At 43.7% G+C, this 19,865-nt stretch overlaps 1 protein-coding gene across 1 annotated transcript in view; it reads left to right on the top strand.

The window, feature by feature from the left end:
* The window catches only part of GMDS (GDP-mannose 4,6-dehydratase), a 1,789,479-nt gene that overhangs the window by 235,687 nt on the left and 1,533,927 nt on the right, over window positions 1–19,865 (top strand). The gene's annotated exons all lie outside the window — the stretch shown is intronic.

Here is a 19,865-nt window from a genome sequence, read left to right as displayed (position 1 = left end):
CCATGAACACATGGCTCCCGGGCAACGCGGTAACCTACCCGCCACGTGTCGCCTTTGTAGAAGCTGCAAGGAGGATCTTTTGCAGTTGGTTTGTTCCTGTAATACTGTAAGGGAAGAAAGAAAACAACTGTTAACAAAAGCTTTCAACCAAAGAGGAATACGAACAAGAAGACCGGCTATTTTAGCCTGCTTCGACCCTGGGGACTCAACTAAATTGCAGCTTTGTCAAATTTCTACTGAAAGTGAAGCAAAGACTTAAAGAACACGAAAATCATCTAGTGCCTTTGACATAAGAAGCAATGTAACTGTTTTACCAAACATTTAGAAGCAAATCAGAGTTCCCACAACATTACTAGGGGTTGAACTATTGACTCTAATTGAATCCCCCAAGGACAACCACTGAACTAGAATACCTTCCTTGAATTTCCTTTTCCCTAAATCGCAACCTATGCTTGCCTCCTACCATTAGAAATATTTTGATACCATAGATATTATATTCAAATGTTGCCTCGCCATGAATTTCAGGTTTTATTACATATATACGCTACTATCAAACGACAGTATTAATTGGTAGGCCGTTAGGACGAATTTTAATCTATTGGCATATATACAAATTGAAATGTTTCCATGTACCAGCATTTTCAATTTTAAGTTGAAACTACCAGATTTGTTTCTTAATCTGTTATATTTGATAAAAAAAGATTTTATTAATGATTTTTAACTCACAATGTAAATATATATCCTTTATATTATTGCAAGGGTTTTAAGTAACCAAGCAATTGTTCAAATAAACTCAAACACCTAAATTAGCTCTGTTGGAGTAGGAAGAGGGATGCTTTTATAGCATTTTCCTGGAGAACAGAACAGTTTGGTTGCATTTTTAATGTAGAGGGAAGATCATCATATAGTCTGTTCCATTGGTGTGAAGGAGTGAATCAAAGCAAGCGGCAGTTTGAATTTTTAATTTTTCTAATGTAGAGAGACTTTGCTTGTAAGGCCAAACTGTCCACCAGAAATGGTTAGATGTTTGGCTGGATAAGATGGATTTCCTAATGAAGAGACGGATGAAAGGAAGCAGATCTTAAATCTAATTATTGCTTCAATTGATAACAAGTGAAGATTCTTGAGAGATGGAGATATGTGGTTGAGTGTTCTCATATTGAAAATTAGACTGTGGAACAAAGAAACAGCCTTGATTGAGGAGAGGGAAGAATGTTTGACTTGGATTACCTGCTTAATGCCCTGTGGCTTTAAGGGTTCTTTGTGGCACGACCATTTCTCATTCCTATGAGCAGGAAAAAATTACTTCTGCTTATCTCCTTGCACAGATAGTAGCCGCCACGCCGATGCTGGGTGCTTGGTTTGTCCTGGGGAGGACTGCCGGATCCATGTTTCATTCATCTGGTACGCTTCTCTGGTGCATGTAGTCATAGCAAAAGTGCTGACCGTCAGATAGGAGTTAAAACTTGGGTACTGTAGAATATACCCACTAACCACCTCTTTTAAATTGATGCACTCCAGCAGCAGTAAGTGATGAACATGTATCCCTAATAAAGCAAAGTCGTTAGCTATCAACCCACTCAGTTACCTCCCAACAACATCAAACACATGCAGGCCAACATGAAGGGTCATGATAAAGCTGTGCTTTTCATACCTCATTAATTCTGTCTGGGAGGTAATTGGCATGCTTCTGTGACTCAGTAGTTGTTAAAATGTCTGTGGTTTACCTCAAGTACACCGGCTGTGCGGCTACCAGTGTGCATCTAAACGCACTATTAAAAATAAATTGCTCTGTAATAAAATGTTGTTGGTTATGCGGTTGTGGAATGAATATAAGAATAGTATGTCTGAAAAGGAAGATTGTCTTGAAGACGTTTGTCTGATGTATAATCCACACGTACTGGCTCAAGTGATAGTTTCATCCCACAAAATTGTTAGGCAAACTATTGGTTTGATGGTTTTTTTCAGACGATAAATGAAACTGGTGGTAAGTCATACAGTGAAAGATTGAGTCAAAATGCACTACGTGAATTAATTATATGCTGGTGGTTGCCTTTGAAGGTAACCAGTTTGGTGTCCTGTTGGTTAAGAGAATTGGAAGACACGTTATCTGGACACTGTTAAACTAGCTACATTGTTTTTACCTTGGCTGCCCCTGAAAGAACTTCTAATATTTATAGTCTGTAAACTCTTCATTGAGCACCATTGTTATCTCTTGTCGTGTTTTTTTTGCTTGTGGTCTGCCCTTGTGGATAGAAGTCTGGGGTATTTATTTATTTGCAGTTCTATATAGTGAGGCCAAGACCTAGAGGGTGATGGAGCACTTTCCCTAACAATTTTAAACATAAGGAAAGGCAAGTTTTGCTTCGCTACATATGCTTTCTCCACTGCCCAACGTTCCTGGAGTAGTCGATGTCTGAAAGTATAGGGTCCTCATTCACAAATGTAAATTTACACCCTTGTGTAATTTTACAGGCTATTTTGCTAGTCACAAACTACGAGTTTAATTGCACTAATAGTAATTTTACGTCTTCCGAGACTCCGCAGTTGTAGGTAGCAGAGAACTCCCCACATAAAAAGATAGGACTGGCCTGTTTCCTTGCGTGCAGTCTCCTCACGAGTGTGAAGTATACAGTTGTAAAATTACTATTAGTAAAACTAAACTTGTAGTTTGTGAATTACAAAACAATTGTGTAAGTTTACCCTTCTAAATTAGGCCCATTGCCTTTCCCCATCATTGCAGGGAAGCGGCGTGCGTGTGTGTGTGTGTTAGTTAGTGTGCTAGTTAGTGTGCTAGTTAGTGTTTTCATTATACCCAGAATGAAAAGTGAAAACTACTTTATTCTCTGGGCACCCTTTTCACTCGCAGCATATTTGTGTTGACATTCCTAAGCAGTGTTTTATACTATGTATTATTATACTACTTGCTGAGCTGCCGCTCACTAAAAGAAAATGCGGTCATATGACTGGAAGGAAGAGTATGAAACATCGTCAGAATAACACATCAAATACATGTGCAGGCACACTTTGTGTCCAGCAAATAAATCGCAGTCTATTTGATGCCCCGATTACTTTTTCTGTAATCGCCTCGTGACACAGTAATTGGGCGATTCTTTCCCGTTGCTATACCAGCCACTTTTAAAAAATGGTGTCTCTGTACAGAATTTAAGTGGAAACATATGTTTCCGAGGTTTGGGTCGCTGAACGTGCCACAAGCCCCAGTGACGTAAAACAGAAAAAGAAAAGTAGCATGCGTCAGCAGTAATGATCTTTAATGTCTTTATATCGGGAGTGAAAAGACCTCAGCCATCAGCAATTCTTGATTACCGCCACAAGGGGGCCCGCGGAAGGGCAGGGGTTAAACCTCCCAACGACATGTGGTGTACCCGTGTCTGGCCACCTCCACCTCCATTGTGCGCCTCTATCATTAGCAGGCACTAAATCAGCTGGGCCTGCGCGCGAGCCAGCAGACCAGTAGCACTGCGCACTTGCTGCCCGGCTTCACACTGGCTGGAAGGCGCTTGCCCTATCTCGCAGTAGGCCTTGGAGAGGAAATGCGGAGGAAACGAGTGCCACGGCTGGTGCGGAATGTTCCACTGTGGTTGGAAAGTTTGAGAAGCAGCCGGGTGAGAAGAACAAGACCTTATTGACAGGGTTCAATCCTGGCCGGGTCTGTTTTACATCAGGTTTCTCAATAAGCTCAGCTAGGTTTTTTTCTTGTTTTTCTTTTGGGACTAATGGGTCTCCTCTACCACTTTAGCCTTCGGTTTTCTTTTTTTTTCGCTTGGAGTTTAAGCAACCGAGGTTTCAGTCAGGATGTTTTATTTACTCATTTCATTTGGATTCTCAAATGCGTAAATAATACATTTCACTGTAAGCAGTATTTTTTTATTCCTCTTTGACTTGTTCTTACTGTAATATTGTTGTTCAGTTGAAATCCAACATTTCTTGTGTTAGCATCGGGGTATAAGTTGGCCAGCTTTGTAAGGGGTTCTCCGCTAGGGCCTAGGTTTTTCTTTAAATGTGAACTGGTGCAATGCAACGACATTTTAGGGGCCTCTCACTACATTTAGCAGAGGGACCCAATTTGTTTGTGTTCTGCCACCTGTTGGCTTTATTGACGTTTCTTATTGTGGTCCAGTTGCTAAGTTTTCTCTGATGTGTCCCATGATATACCACTTAACCCTGTGTAGGCATTGTCCCTTACTGCTATGTATTTCAATAGTTTAATTACCTGTATTGTTTTATTTAACCGGAACTAGACCCAAATGTGTGCTGGAGGCATATTTCTTCATTTAATTTATGTTGGGATTTGTAGAGCAAGCAAGGTTACCTGTAGCTGAGCGAAATCAATTATAACTAAACTAGGCAGGTGACACTGGTAACTTAGGCAGAATTTTTTTAAGGCTTTTTGGCAATCTGTTTAACAGTGAAGAAAGTGGTAAGCTTGTCAGAGAGCATTTATGAGGCCTCGAAGGTAGAACGCCATTTAGGAGTCTTTCAAGAAAGGGCAATCTTACAGAGCTTTTTACTGGAGTTTCGAGAATGGAGAACACAGTCAGGGAAAAGTTACACTGAGTGGCTTTCATTCATAACAGAAGGTGATGGAGAACATATTTGGAAGTTTCTATGCCTCTTTGGTAGTGTTGAATGTACTTTCTGGCTACAGTGGAGCTTAGTGTATTAAGTGAGTACTTGCATTTATATATAATTTCATACTCCTGGCGAGACCTCAGGCTACATTTACATTAAGGTAGCATGCTGGACCGTGGAGGAGTGCTTGGTTTGAACAGTGTAAATGTGTAGCAAGGAATGTTTTTGTGTTGTGCATAAATTCCAAGATTTGTGTTTTTAATCTATTATAGGTGTTGGCACCTAAATGTGTAATAATGGGAAAAGGAGTAGAGATAGGAGACGTGCACTTTAAATTAATTGATTGTTGTGAATGATTAAGCAGGTCTCTTCAAAATCCTTCCAGGAGTGAAAGTGGAGCGGTCCAAGGCATACACTTAATTTAGGCACTCCTGGGAGATGAGCTATATGATCCACCAGAGCGAGATGCGAGCAGCCCGCAGGCATGCATTGTATGCAGCCAAGAATCCATTCCGGCACAGCGAGGAGTCGTCCACTGGCATGCATAGAAGTAACTCAGCCGCAGTAAAAGTACTTTTGGGACTACCTTGGAATGACAGGGAAGCGGCACAAAGGAGCACCGCCATTACAGGTAGCCAGAGTATAAGTTTTATAGTGCCCACCCGGCAGCAACACTGGAGCACATAACGCCTTCATAAAAGATCTCAAGAGCACGTTCTTGAGAAGCTTACAGCAGCCTCGAAGCTTGCACAGGAGGAAATAGGCAGCCATTGCTAATGCTCTTAAAAGTGTACCCAGGAGAAATTAAGGGACAATCTGCAGGCGTACACTGCTTACAGTTAGTCAGGCTCCTGAGGTGATAATCTGGTATGCAGACCCACAAAAATCTCCACAAAATAAATGTGGCAAATCACACAGCTTGTACAATACTATTCTGCCCCTATATCATTAAGAAATGTGCAGTATCTGGTAGATTTTAGGCTTTTGTTGCTAGCTTCTACCCAGAAACAACAGCGGAACAGCCTATGGCATGTGTTAGTTCCAGGAAATCAGTATAAATGCCCAGTAGTGTCCATCCAAGAGCATCGGGGGAACCTACATTGGTTATAGGCAGCCATGATAATTGCTCCACCCAAAACGAACAGTGGGGCAACTCAGACATGTTCTGGAGACGCGCAGCCAGGATATGTTCTCTGTGGGGTCAATCTGGAGTGACCAGGTGGCAGAACTATAGAGGGCATTTGGTACCCTCTGGTATTCTAGTTTTTGTAGAAGGGGTGATTCTGTGGAAGGAATATGAATAGTCAGTTTTATACATAGGAGAAAAGAGCCTACTGGGAGGATGGAAGTGAGAAGTTCAAGAAGCAGATGCCCAGGCCCGATCAGTGAATGAACCATAAACGTCTCTGTTACCTAGAGTCCCAGGGTTGACTTGGAGCATAGGATAAGCAGGGTGAAAGGTAGTGCTGCCTATCTTCATAGAGCAAATGAAGAAGAACTAGGACATACCATTTCCTTCCTTGGATTAGCCGGTTTAGCATAGAGGGGATGGCTGTGCAATTCTTATGTGGCCAGACATGACCAGCTGTTCAACAGGGTTGGCGGCGTAGCATGAGCTTTTGTCAACTTTTAATCCGGTTGAGAATTTGGTTTGTGAAGCAGAGGTACCGTTGTAATTTAATGTGTTTCTTTTGCAGTAGTTAAGTTTGGTCACGTACATGCAATACATTATTACAGTCAGAGATGCTAGAATTACATTCCAAGGTACGAGTAATTTCCGTGCAATCACGGATGTGCCACACTTGGTTCAGAATCCATCATCTCAAGTGATTTGCAAATTTCAACAAAATAATTTCTGGATCAAACTGATGATTTAAAATTGATGCTTATGAAGTGCAACACAGCACCAGATGCTTTGCAAACGTTACCTGGTAACCTTTCAACTGTTGATTGCAGTTTTCAGTCATTGAAGAGCTTAGAATTATGCCCAGATGGTAATAATAATCCCGATTGATGGGCTGTGGGAAAGGGCTTTTATCTGCAGTAGGAAGCACAGATCTTACATATTTAAATGTAAATCAGAGGGTTTAAAGTAATTATTCTTTCTTTGTCATTAACATTTTTTTGCTGTTCATTCGTATTCATGATTATATCACAGGAATTGTTCTGATTGCATCTGTTATTTCAAGACTGGCCAGTGCTTAATTTGACTCTGTGGTTTCCGGTGCTCAGCACCAGCACTTAATTGTCAACACAGGCGCTTGTGACAGTCTGCCACACGCTGGTGCTGTATGGGTAATTTAAAAATGACCACAACAACAGTTAATAATAATAGACGTTTTATAGAGCGCATAGCGACTTCTATGAGGAGTGTCCTACCGTTGAGCAGTCGGAAACAAGCTGAGGAGACAAATGGGAGAGCGGGTCTAAAAAAAGCCAAGTCTTTTTTATTGATTTTGTGATTCATACATTACATACAGATGTACTACCCATACCTCGTTGGACAACATTACAGTCATAGGGTTACAACGGTTGTAGAATGCTAGGATGGTACCTATACATAAAACATGTGACTGCTGGGCATATATAAAAGCAGATGAATGTGTGTAGCGCATCATGTAATATTCATAGATTCAGATATTATATAAAACAATCCGACCCTCCCTCCCCCCGCTTTGCTAAAAAAAAGCCTAATCTTAAGGTTTTTGGGAAACTGAGGCTCGGGTGGGGATTGCCGCAGCGGAAGGGAATTGCAGACTTTAGAAGCGAGAAAGCAAAAGGATCTACCGCCAGCGCGAGCATTCTTGATTCTGTGCACTTGCAAAAGTAGTGCCTCCAAGGACCCGAGGCACCTTCTAGGAGAGTATGCAGCGAGAAGAGTGTCGATACGTTGGCCCCCATTTCCTATGAATCCTAGGACAGTGGCATAGGGCCTTAAAAGAAAGGTGCTTTTCCACCAGGAGGCATTGCAGTTTCTGAAGTGCCCTACTCATAGATGCACGCTTGAGGAGTTTAAGCAGTAGGCGAGACGCCGAATTCTGTACTCACTGGAGTCTCTTGATCCTAGCCTGAGAGGCTCACAGGTATAAGATGTTACAGTAGTCCAGCTGAGAGACCACTAAAGCCTGGATCACAGTTTTCTGGGCTGAGATGGTTGGAGATGGATAAAACGTTTGAGCAATCTAATAATGCCAAAACACTTGCCTGCTAAGGCTGTGATTTGACTCCCAAAAGTGAGGTTATCGTCAAACCAAACACCCAAGTTTTTAACCTTGGAGTTAGGCAGAGGAAAGGGACCAAGGGATTCTGGCCACCAGGCTGAGAACCAGATCAGGGGCTGCTTGCCAAGGATTAGGACCTCCATTGTACATGCTTTTAACTTCAGGCAGTTATGGTCCATCCAGTGGTATACCTCCGACACGCAGGCCCTCACAGCCACGGCAGCAGCAGCTGAGTAATGGGACAAGGTGGCGATCAACTGAGTGTTGTTAGCGTAGGATATTGTTTCAAAGTCATGTCGCACAATGATATTGTGGTATTCCATTACCTCATGTTTTCTGGAATCTCCCCATGTCACTCAGTAGAGTGTTAGGACTTTAGAATGTTTTCCCTTGACTGTTATCTGTTACTGATCTTGGATGATGCAGCTGTGGTTGTTTAAGCTGTCCTTCTTATGAATAAATCCTGCTTGAACCTACTCATTGTGTAGCCTTCATTACTACAGATATCTGAGAGGGGGTGGATGTACAGATTAAAAAGGATAGGGCTTAGCAAGGAGCTCTGTGGAACTCCCTGAGGCAAAGGAACCACCTAGGAACAGAAAGGTTTCTGAAGGACCTGGAAAGTGCAGTTTTCCAGGAAAGATGCCAACCACTTTAGGGCTTTCTAACCAAAACCGTAACCCCATAAACGCTCCACAAGACAGCCATGGGACAAGGTGCCAAAAAGTACACTTAGGTCCAGTAGCAGTAAAGCTGCAGTGTCCCCATTCAAAATTGCCTGGCGCATGGACTCTGAGGATAACAAAAGAGCTGACTCAGTGCTGTAACGGGGGCTGAAACTAGAATGTGTACTATGCAGAAGATCCCTTTCCTCAATGCAACCTAACACTTGCTTTTTGATGTATTTTTCATTTACTTTAGATAATAAGGGAAGGATGGAGATGGGCCTCTAATTCTCTGGCTTAGCAGGATCAAGCGAGGGCTTTTTTAGCCGAGGAACAACAGAGGCATGTTTGCAGTTAAGAGGTACCTGGGATGCCTCGAAGGAACTGTTAAGCAATTCCTTAAATACAGGAAGAAGTTCCATAGTACCCCGCTTCAAGATACTAGGGGTGGCCGGGTCAAAAGGAGAACCAGATTTCATAGAAGATATGCACCCTCTAAATTATTAATTCAGAATACATAAAAAATGACTGTAACCTGCCGCCCAAGCCATTCTTATCACTTTGGAGGCCAGAAATAGTCCTAATTGTCATACTATAGGGGTGTAATCTCCTGACGAGATCCTTGGCACGTATTATTATTATTTTTTTTTTTTTTACAAATGAAGCCTTGGATTCTGCACTTTGAGTTTACAATAGTCAGCGACATTTTCAATCCGGTTCTGAGGTCTGATCTGTTGAATCGTGAAGTGACTCTTAGTAAGACATATACATAGTACCTATGCAATGAGCAGTACTGTTGTACAGGGCTGTTTCTTAATGAGGTGCTTCCGGAAGACCTATGACTTCTGTGAAGTCAATGTAAACTCAAAATTGCAGACTCTTAAAATCTATGGAGATGCACAGAATAAATGAGGTGCAGCTTTTATTTCAAGATAGACGGTTGTGCATCACTTTATCTGCTTTATACAAACGATTCTATTTTTCGATGTATAGAGGAACATGCCGATACAATGCCATTCCCTTGCTCCTGTTGCACTGCGACATGCCAAATGCTACAGGATAGAAACTCACTTCCCATCCTCCCTCACAATACCTCTTGCAGGAAAAACCTCAAACTTTTCAACCATGCATAACAAATGGAGCAGGCACATACCTTTCCACCTACCACAGGGCTTTGGGCACTGTAAAGGGTAGAAAAGCACTATATAAATATCAATACAATTCTTCCATGCAGGAGAAAATTACCAAAAGTTGGTGAATAACATTTGTACAGTATCTGCTGCATCCCCTGTCTTTTTTCTCTTAAACTTGTGCATTTCCCATCGTATCTGGATTCTTGTGCTGTCCTGTTAACATATTTGGGCAATATTGTTGCAGAATTTCCCACATCATTTTTGTTTACTATCATAGGCCCTCATTATGAGTGGCCTCTTAATTTCGATAGGGGTTGCAACAGCACTTAGAAGTCCATATTTAATTCATTCTTGTGGGACTAGTTTCACCTGGCGTTTTCGGCTGCAGAAAGCAACTGAAAACGTGGGTGAAAGTCCAAGCAAAATCAGGGATTACTGGAGGAATCTCTTTTGGAATTATCAATTTCCCCCACTGCTTTCTTCTTTCTTCAGGATCTAATTTGTAATGGGTCGGATTATCCCCACTCCTGGAATTACTGGTGCCCCCAGCTGCAGGGGTGGGAATTACTCCGTCCATTTCCCAGGTTACGTGTAATAAGTGATGTAACACTTCAGTCACAACATTTACCTTTACTTTCCTCCTCATTTTGTCCGCTTAGCCACGTAAATGTTGTCCTAATGCCAGGACCTAGTTTGGAAAGAGTGTAGGACTGTTCACTGTGGCATGCTTTCCTAGTTGCTTAACTGAGCTCGGGTGGTGAGTGAGAGTGGTTTTTTGAGATAACAGAATCTCTGCTAATGGGTGAGCGATTTAGAACTGTACTCCTAAATACAGTCCATGTGTGCAGCTATGGTGTGTTTACCATGCTTAACCACATTCCTGCTGCAGGCTTTCATGTGATTAGGGCAGCACGTTATTGACGAGCCTCAATTTTATATCTGGCCTAGAATACCCCCTTAGGTGACTTGCTACCCTCGTGTGTTTAGAAAAAAAAAACATGCGTTAAAAATACTCAACTTAGTCCTCGTCATCACTGGTGTCTTCAGCTGTCATTCTTCTTTTGCTCCAACCTACCACAGCATACAGCATAGGGCAAAGGGTCTACCCGCCTTAGCCAAGGGATCTCTTGCACCACAAGTGCTGGCATTTAGCTTGTAATACAGTTAACAGGAGTATGACCCATATACTTGATTAGGACTGGGTAAGGAAGGTACAATCAAAAACAATGTCCCAATAGGTGAAAATAAACAGTCAATTAAGCATACATGCACATCGCATTGCTGAAAGGAAAGACACTCTTTAAGTTTAAGACAAGGTAGTCGATCATCTTATTTATGATATACGTTCATGGTCAGTAATACACAGTTATTAAGCAGCACTGCATAAACTCAATTAAGTGACAACCATATAAAACTTGGTGCTCTACAAAAGTGACTGTCGTGAAAGTGGCGACGCAAGTGAGGGAATAGACAGCATGGACGGCGCACTGTGAACAAGGTGCAAGTTATCTACAGTGGGTGGCTCATATCATGTGACAAAGTGATATCACAGATTACAGATGTTTTCATTATTTGAACCACATTAGTAAAGTACGCCAATTAATAAGCTGTAAAGTCGACGGCGTTTCGATCCACGTTAGTAAGGATCGTCATCAGGACTTGGTTGTCTGACTTGGGGCGTGCTAGGAAGGAGCTTGGTATAGGAGCGTTCAGGAGCGATCGTCCGGAATGAATTAGAAGCCTGCACGGGGGCAAGGCTCTGGAGGGCTGGGCGGTCGTCTGCAATCCGCCAAATTTCTGCACGTGTCCTCAAAATCTTCGTGCTGATATTGGACTAAATCCTGTGGTCTGCTGAACGCTGGCGTTCGTGCTGGAAGGTGATTTACTTCCGTCTGCAAGACTTCTGCCTGCGACCAGGACTGGAGGCCAAGGCCTGCTAGTCTCCCTGCTGGGTGAGGAGTATCACCCAGAGAATCCAAGTCCACCTTATCTATAGCACCAGTGCCTGTCTGCTTGCCGGGACAAGTGGGCCCTTGAGGAAGAGGAGAGCGTTGGAGAGAGCGAGTTCCAGTGGGGAATTCTGTTGAGTGGATCTCCATAGCTAGGTGTGCGGAGACAGCTGCTGCACCGAAAGTCATTGCTATGTGCTGGGAAAGTCAGCAACCCTTGTATGCCAGAGAAGGGCCTCCATGAAGTGAGCCGTTAGTGTTGCTGTGCCAGGTGGGTCATCGCTTGTGTGCAGGGAGGAATTGGTGACCCCGTTTTCCAGAAGGGGCCACTGTAAAGAAATTACCGTACTGAGCTGGCCATAGGCTGTGCGTGGTGGTGAGCTAGCGACTCGTGCACCGGGCGGACACCGACCAAACAAGAAGCATGATCTGGTTGGGATCATCACCGGAGAAGAGACACTGCTGTGGTGACTCCTGGAGGCCTGCACCATGACTGAGGATCAATGTCAGGACTTTCACACTCCTCTCTTCCCCCTCCTCCCTCTCAGTGGGAAGGACCAAAGAACTCAAACAACCTCCGGTCACTGCGGCTGCATGACCGAGGTGAGGAACTTGAAGTTCACAGAGCGCAGCCCACCCACCTGGACTGCATGCAAAGAATTTACTGAAGACAGCCACTGCAGCTCCAGCACCTGCACAGGGGGTGTGTTTAGGGATTCCATCGCTCCCATCTTGCAGGCACAGGTAAGCTGATTTTATGCCATTCGGCCCTAGGGGGACTTGCTTGCCAGATTGCGTTTCGGGACTGGAATACTTATGACTTTTATACAGAGTCTGAGTGGGACTCCTGTGACTTGGACTAGTGGGGCTTCCCTAAATGTCGCCTATCGTGAATGGGGAATAAACACAACCACTAGAACTAGTAGGGAGTGGGACTCGGGGAGCCATTCAAGAAACACTAAAACCCTGACATCAGGACTGTGAAAGTTGTTTGTGAATGTTGTATTTCCCTTTGTGGTGGTTGCTGTAAAATAAATCATTCTTTTAAAAATAAAATGAAAGTACAATCGTTTATTGCTGCTTCTGAGCATATTTTGAGTTGTGATCATGTGTTCACCCTATTTATCTACCTCCCCTCACCCCTCCGAGAAACCTTGAACTGTTCAACCAACGCTACTACTAAGAGTTAAGTGCTGAAGGGATACTTGGCCAAGTTGGTCAGCACCCATAGTAGTCTGGGCCTTGGGACATCAGGAGTAAAAGGTCTCGGCCCCCATGGCTGGGCCAGAAGCTCCTGTTTGCCCTGTGGCACTCCGCACAGGGTTCTGACAATGAGCTTGTCTGAAAGGTAGGGATGCTGGTCTTGATGGCTTTGTAGATGATGCAGTTGGTGCTGAAGATGGTGTGGGATGAAAAGAGAAGCTGATGCAGTTCCATTAGCATTGGGGGCGATGTCGTCCTATTTCTTCAGGCCCTGGATAGGCAGTGCTGCGTCGTGTAGGTTACCCTTGAGTGTGGACAATGTGAAGTCTGGGAGGCCATGGAGCATAAGAAAGAATGAGGGCTTGAACCGCAGTTCTGAAGTTGCTAACCGCAAGACCGTTTCACTTTCATGAGAAGACCCAGCCTGGTACAAGGTATTCTTTGTGTTTTTGGCACTGTGTCCCTTGAGTGTGAAGTTGGTGTCCAGGGTAAATCCAAGTAACTTACCGTTCTGTGAAACTTGTGGGGAGGGGGGGTTGAAGCTGTCAATGTTCATGTCATTGAGGCAGGTTTGTACCACTTATTGCTTGTTGTTCTTGTAAAATAAGAGCAATTCTGTCTTGCGTTCATAGTTCATTAGGTACAATGAGAAGGAGAGGCTCCAAGGTATTCAAAGCTAGATGAAGACTTCCACAAAGCAGTCCTCCAACTCCAAGGTCAGGTGATCGGTCTACAGCTCAAATGTGGTAGTGTGTCACAAGTCCCCGATTAAATTGGTTGTGTAATCATTCTGTTGTAGACATATGAACCATCATCTGTCTGCATTCAATAGAAGGTTGCCACTGGTGTTGAGTAGTAATGTAAAATATTTGTTTGGTACTTCCTGTCCAATATTGTGAATCTGCAATATCAGTTGCACGAATGACTAGACCTATCAAGCCATTCAACCCTATTTGGCTATCCTTTTGTCTCAAACATTATCATTGCTATACAGTGAGGGAGGTAATTAAAGGTTCAGGAGAGGAATATCCATGCCATATTTTTAGAGAGTAAAAACTGACGATGTATGAAATCCATTTAGATCGAATATATATACATTTTAATTTAGTGGAAAGCTTGAAAATCTGGTATGGATTTAGCCCCCTCTGACCTACGTGTGAATAAAGAATGTGGGAGGAAGAGAGTTAACCCTTTTACTGCGGTGGCTATTCCGCCTCGGTGCGGCGACTTTGATGAGTGGGCGGGGCCGCGTCGGCCAACAGATGTGCGCAGCACTACAGCGGTAGTGCGCGCGACGGCCGTTGGCCGAAAGAAGCACGCAACGTGTTAATCACACAGTGGCTTTGCTGTTCCCTTAATTTAGCATATGTACAAACTGAGAAAAAGGAAGTGATGCCGGGTCCCTCATCCGCCAGTCACCTTGACATTATTCCCTACTCAGATGAGATTTTGAGTTGGTTTCAAAAAGAGTTGTGGATCTGAAATATATTCTTTAGGTTATTCCGAGTGAATGTCACTCTATCTTTTAGAGTAACATTTTAATCGGTTTGCCACAACACTGCCGTACTTCTAAGAAAGTAACCTATTGGATACAGAGAGCTAAAGCCTAAATGTAAGAGGAAAGGGTTACCATTTCATAGTAAATGCAGGGGGTTCTGATGAATGTGAATTATGATTCGGTTGTTGATGGTGGTTTAGTCTTGTTGTGGGAGCACTAGCTTTAAAATGGGACGTTCATGCTTTCACTATTTCGCACAGGGTGACCATGGCGAATTTCTAATCTTTCATATTGAAGCATCCGGATGAAAATGCAACCCTGAGTTGTTGATGATGTGTGAACACATGGTGGTGGTAATAGAATTTAATTTTGTTTTCTTAAGATTGGCAACAATGCATGCTTCCTTCCTTCCCTACTTTATCATGCCATTGTTTCAGTGTAGCCTTGACCTTGTTATCAAATCACAAGAATATGCCTCCATCCGTCCAGCACATTTCTACAGGTCATTATGGGAAGGTATAGTTTGAATGCCTAGGGCTCATCCCATCAGTCTTCAGGGCCGGCTTCCTGTTCTAGTGATGGCCTACACATCAAATATCATAAGCCTTCTTTTTCATTAGTGTACCATGGACTTGTTAAGCAAATTAGTCCAGTAAAAGAACTTTGAACCATTATGCTTCCATTACTATTGCTAATTGGATGCCCCTCCTCTCTTGCTGCGGTGTATAAAGCCAGTTTGTATGAATATCATTGATATTGTTGGTAGGGATCAACAACACGTCATAAGACTAGAAACAATACTCTGAAGGGTTTAAGAACAAATGCACAAAAATTTTAATGACAAGGGAACCCTGCCATGGCCTTCCGGTCAAGTCTAGGCTACATCACAGTAATTGGACAGTGTTATCATATCCGGTGTGTCCCTATTCCCTGTATGTCTAAGTTGGTATTTGGAATGCTGAGAGTAATTGATAATATTAAGAGAGAGTCAGTGGAGAGAACTCCATTTATAGAGATTGTTGGTGGGAGGATGAAGTCCAGGCTAGAGTTATGTACAGGACACGGTACCAAGGACCTAACATGTAAATAAAGAAGATACCTCTTTACCTCACAAGCTCCTACTCACCTTTGAAGAACATCCCTTACTTTGCATTATACACCACCTCGCCATTTGTAAAGTGGATGTAAAGTTCAAAAAAGCCTTGTTTTAAGGTGCTTTGCCTGTAACTGTTTAAACATTAGCCAGTGTAGCAGGGATTCTGCTCCTACACAGAACTGTGCATAGAGACTTGGAACCTCAGTGAATTAGGGTGTGCCAAAAATCACCTTAGTAGCCAATATCCCCTACCAGACTAGCAATCAGTGTCTCATTGGTTCTTCCATAACACCAGTAATTAGACAACCCAGAACATGGAACTTGGAATACCCCAGGCAATGTGGAATACATGAACACTCTTTCGTTATACTCTCATACCAGTCCAAAACAGGGAGTAAATGGTGACACGTGCAAGTTTGAAATATTTATTTCTAATGCCTTGATCTCATGCGCAGTATTGTAGCTAATACAAGCAGACATATTATAATCAACAAGATTATCAGCATAGTTACTATTCCATAAAATACAAAGGGAGAAAGCATGTTACAATGCTAAATGGAAACAGGTTAGAATATACCTATAGCTCACCCTCCCTTGCTAGTAGGTTATTTTATATCTACAGAAGGTCTCTTGGGATTACAAGGGCGGCCCCATACCTCTGGTCCTAGCAGAAATGGATCACATCAGTTTCTGCACCAGCTCTCTGCATGCAAATGTTTTCCAAGTGTGTGTGATCATGCCTACGCAGTGCATTATTAAACACGCCAAACTCAGAGGTGGCCACAGCTGCATATGTTATGTCTAGAATGTGCGCTGATCAGTCCGAACAACAACCACTGTGTTGAAATAACCTTGAAGGCCTCGGCACTCACCGTTCAGACAAAGCTTACCAAGCAAGTCTGCTAATATAGAAAAACATATTATTCTCCTGTGAAGCAAAACACTCTGCTAAACTCTAAACATTTATAATAATGTGTGCCATGTCCAAAGGCAGCAGAAAGGAAAAATGGCATTTAAACTTCTAATAAGCTCATGCCAACTTAACACAGTGTAAATGCAAGGCTCATCCCCATGACAACAGGTGATCATTTAAGATACCAGATTACTCTGTTAGGGCAGAATTATAAGGCTTTGGCATCTTCTCACTCAAACGGAGAAGACCTTAACAGTAGCGTATGAAGAAGCGCGCACAGGAGGCACGAAATGAGCAGACTTACTGTATCCTTTCTAGTCACAACTCTCCTTCACAAGAGTGCTGCTACTGGGTTTGCTTTTTTACAAGGTTTTGGTGCAGTGGTTGCCCATGTCTACCTCTCCCTTCCGTTTACGTGTGTCATATGCCCGCCCCTCCGTTTCCTATATTGCACTCCTTGTCGTTTGTCCCTCCTTTCGACCCATTGCTGATGTCTCATTTCTCCTGTCCGCCTACCTGACTAAAGCCAGCCAGCTTTTGAGAGAATTGAAGACTCATCACGTGGACAGGAAGACTACTGTGCTGCTTCCTCAAGGGTTAGAGTGCTCTACGTACTCACCTAAAAGCAGAAGGGCCACGGGGAGTGTTTTGCCAGTAAATTGTTGTAAAAAAAAAAAACGTGCATGTGTATACACAGAAGTCAAATGTCTTTCCTAGAAGACTGCCAATGATGCTACCAAATGCGAGGGTGCCAAATACCAAGGCCACTTAGTCTTGATTCCACCTTATGCCTCTTTTTTCCACCAACCTTCACTTCCTATCCCTTTATCTCACTCTTCCGGGTTCTTTTTCATCCCAGCTTTTCTCCACTAATTCAGCTTTTCCTTTCTTCCTCCTTTCTTTCTTTCTCCTTTTTCTGCCTTCCTCCTTTTTCTGCCTTACTCTCCTTTGCTCTTCTTTAAAGTCTGATGATAAAATATTTCCCCTATTAGCCCCGGCGTGATGTCATGTCCAGGCTAAGGTTCGGGTATTTAGGAGGGCTCTCACACCCGTTTTCCTTCTTTTTACGGCAGCAGTAGGTAGAAGGGCAATAAAGAATGTATGCAGAATATTGTCATTGGGTTGCAGTTTATTTAAACTAGCTCTAGAGCTACAAAGGGGGGTGGGGAGCTTGGGGGCTGTGGTTTGAGATGTGCCTTCCTGAGCCTTGGTGGAGTTACTGGGCATTTATAACTCATGTAGCTTAAATTGCTCCAAAAGGCAGGAGATAAGGGACGCAAACCTTATGTCTTCAGGCCACGGTGGGTATGAGAAAAACGAGATGGTGAACCCATCATTGCACAAAGGACTGCTGGCATCCTGACATATGGGGGCAGTGGCGTAACGAAAGTTGAGAGGGCCCCCCTGCAAGATACACGGAGGGGCCAAGCTCCGGATTTACTCCAGAGCTCTCAGGCTTGAGTACTGTGCTGAGGGGGCCCCCTGCAACTCTGGCCCCCCCCGCACCGCTCTGCGGGGGCCTGTGTTACACCCCTGTATGGGGGGGTTGGCACGGGTGAAGCAAGTTGAGATTTGCACTAGCGAAAAGTGAAATCATACAAATTACCTTGGTTCCCAGTGGTTCTGGATTGGTTTCAGGATTGGTGTCTGCCTGGAAGTTAACCCTGCCTGTGTATGGCATAAAAAATATCAATAAACGTGCGATTCTTTCCAGCAAAGTAGTGATTTGTCGGTTTAGTGATGTGTATACATAAGCTGTGCGTCTGGTGCAGGAGCAACGACGACAGGGGGCTAGGGGTTGAAACACTGTGGTCTCGCTGCTCACAGCTCATCTCTGCGTCCTGTTGCTTCAATATATACATGTTGTGACAGTGCTGAAAATCCCCCCTCGCTGAGGAGGTAGGGCTTATATAGAAGTGTCCATGATGAAACAGAACTGAGACGCACACTGCTAATCGTGCAGAAGAGGAAGGGGCCTCAAGGACAGCAGAGAATACAGTGATTCCTTGGCGATACCCAATATTATAAAACTAAGATACCCGTTGCTAATAGTCAAACAGTACATGAGTCAGTCATTCTCTGGTAGTGCCACAAGAATCTCAAACTCCTTACCTCTACTCCTTCGCCTAAGAACCAGCATAGCCACCTTCAACAAGCTTTTTCAATGCAATAGGTCTCGCAATTGCTAGAATTTAAGCTAATGGCATTGTAACTGATAATGCCTTTTATTTATGTGTTATTCAAAGCAACACATATATAAAAGGCATTTTCCTTTCTAATGCTAATAGCTCAAACGCTCTCAAATGCGAGACCGCCACACTTTTCTTTAGACGCTGCTCGCCGTATTGAGGTTACTGTGAGCAGCGTCTAAAGAAAGGGTCGCGGCCAACATTAAATTGAAAGCACGTATGGGGCGCTTTTACACAAAATGTAAAAATAAATGAATAAAGAAACCTTTTGTAGAGCGGCCGCTGAAGTGAAAGCGGTTGCGCTGTAAATTAAATAAATAGGGGAGGGCGTTAAAGTGAAAGCGGACCGCGCTGTAAATGAAATAATTAAATTAGCGCTGCTGCTATAAAGCGGACTACGCTGGAAGTGAAATAAATACATGACTAATAACAATATAAAAGGCATGCTGCGACACCGTGGGTGGAATAGGGAAGATCATTGAAGAAAATAGTGCTCACCGAACAGATAAAGCAGACCGTGTAACAACACAAATAAATAGTCCACTCAATATGGGAGGTTACAAATGCAGGCAAGGCCATGGGCGTCCGCAGAAATGTTTCCAGGGGGGGGGGGGCAACATTTTAACTTCAGCACTCGCCTTCCAGGGGGGGGGGGGGCAACATTTTAACTTCCTCACTTGCCTTCAAGGCACTTTTAATGCAGACGGCCCATTGTCATTCTTTATGTGATGATCAGCAGCAGAGAGAATGACAATGGGCCTGTCCACAGTCTGCTCGAGGTCAGGGAGGGGCTGCTGCAGCCTCTAGAGTTCAAAGAGAACTGCGAGAGGCCCCAAGTGAGAGAACATTTAAACTCCTGGGGCTTCTCGCAGGGGAACAGCCTGCTGTAATCTTGAACATTACGGACCAAAAGGAATGGGACCGGCGATCCAGGGGGGGGCAAGCGCACCCCCTTGCCCTCCCCTGCGGACGCCCCGCAAGGCGTTACCCAGGAGGGACTACTAAGACTATTCACGAATGAAAAGCAACGATTTTGAAAGGAAAATAACAGGAGCCAATTGTAAAGATGGGCGGGAAGTGGGTGGAGCTTCTTTGCCATACTTCAATACAACATGCCTCACAGAGCAGCGCATGCGCAGCCCAGCTCCTCATGTTCGATAGACACCTGGGTTGATTCACCCTCGAGCATCCCCAGGTACTCTATCCAGGAAGTGAACTACTGTCAGTTTCCCCACCATCCTAATTGATGCTTAAATTTTGTATGTCACTTGTCCAAGGACTACATTTGTCCTGGCCGCAGCTACTGATGAAAATGTTTGAACAATTTTGTGAATTATTGTAACTGTAACTTGCTGTACCCTTGTATCATGCTACTGTTGTAAAGCGCTCTGATGCCTTCAGGCCA

The sequence above is a fragment of the Lissotriton vulgaris genome, chromosome 4_1 (genome assembly GCF_964263255.1).
Source record: "Lissotriton vulgaris chromosome 4_1, aLisVul1.2, whole genome shotgun sequence".
Taxonomy (NCBI): Eukaryota; Metazoa; Chordata; class Amphibia; order Caudata; family Salamandridae; genus Lissotriton; species Lissotriton vulgaris.
This window is presented reverse-complemented; position numbering and strand designations above follow the sequence as displayed.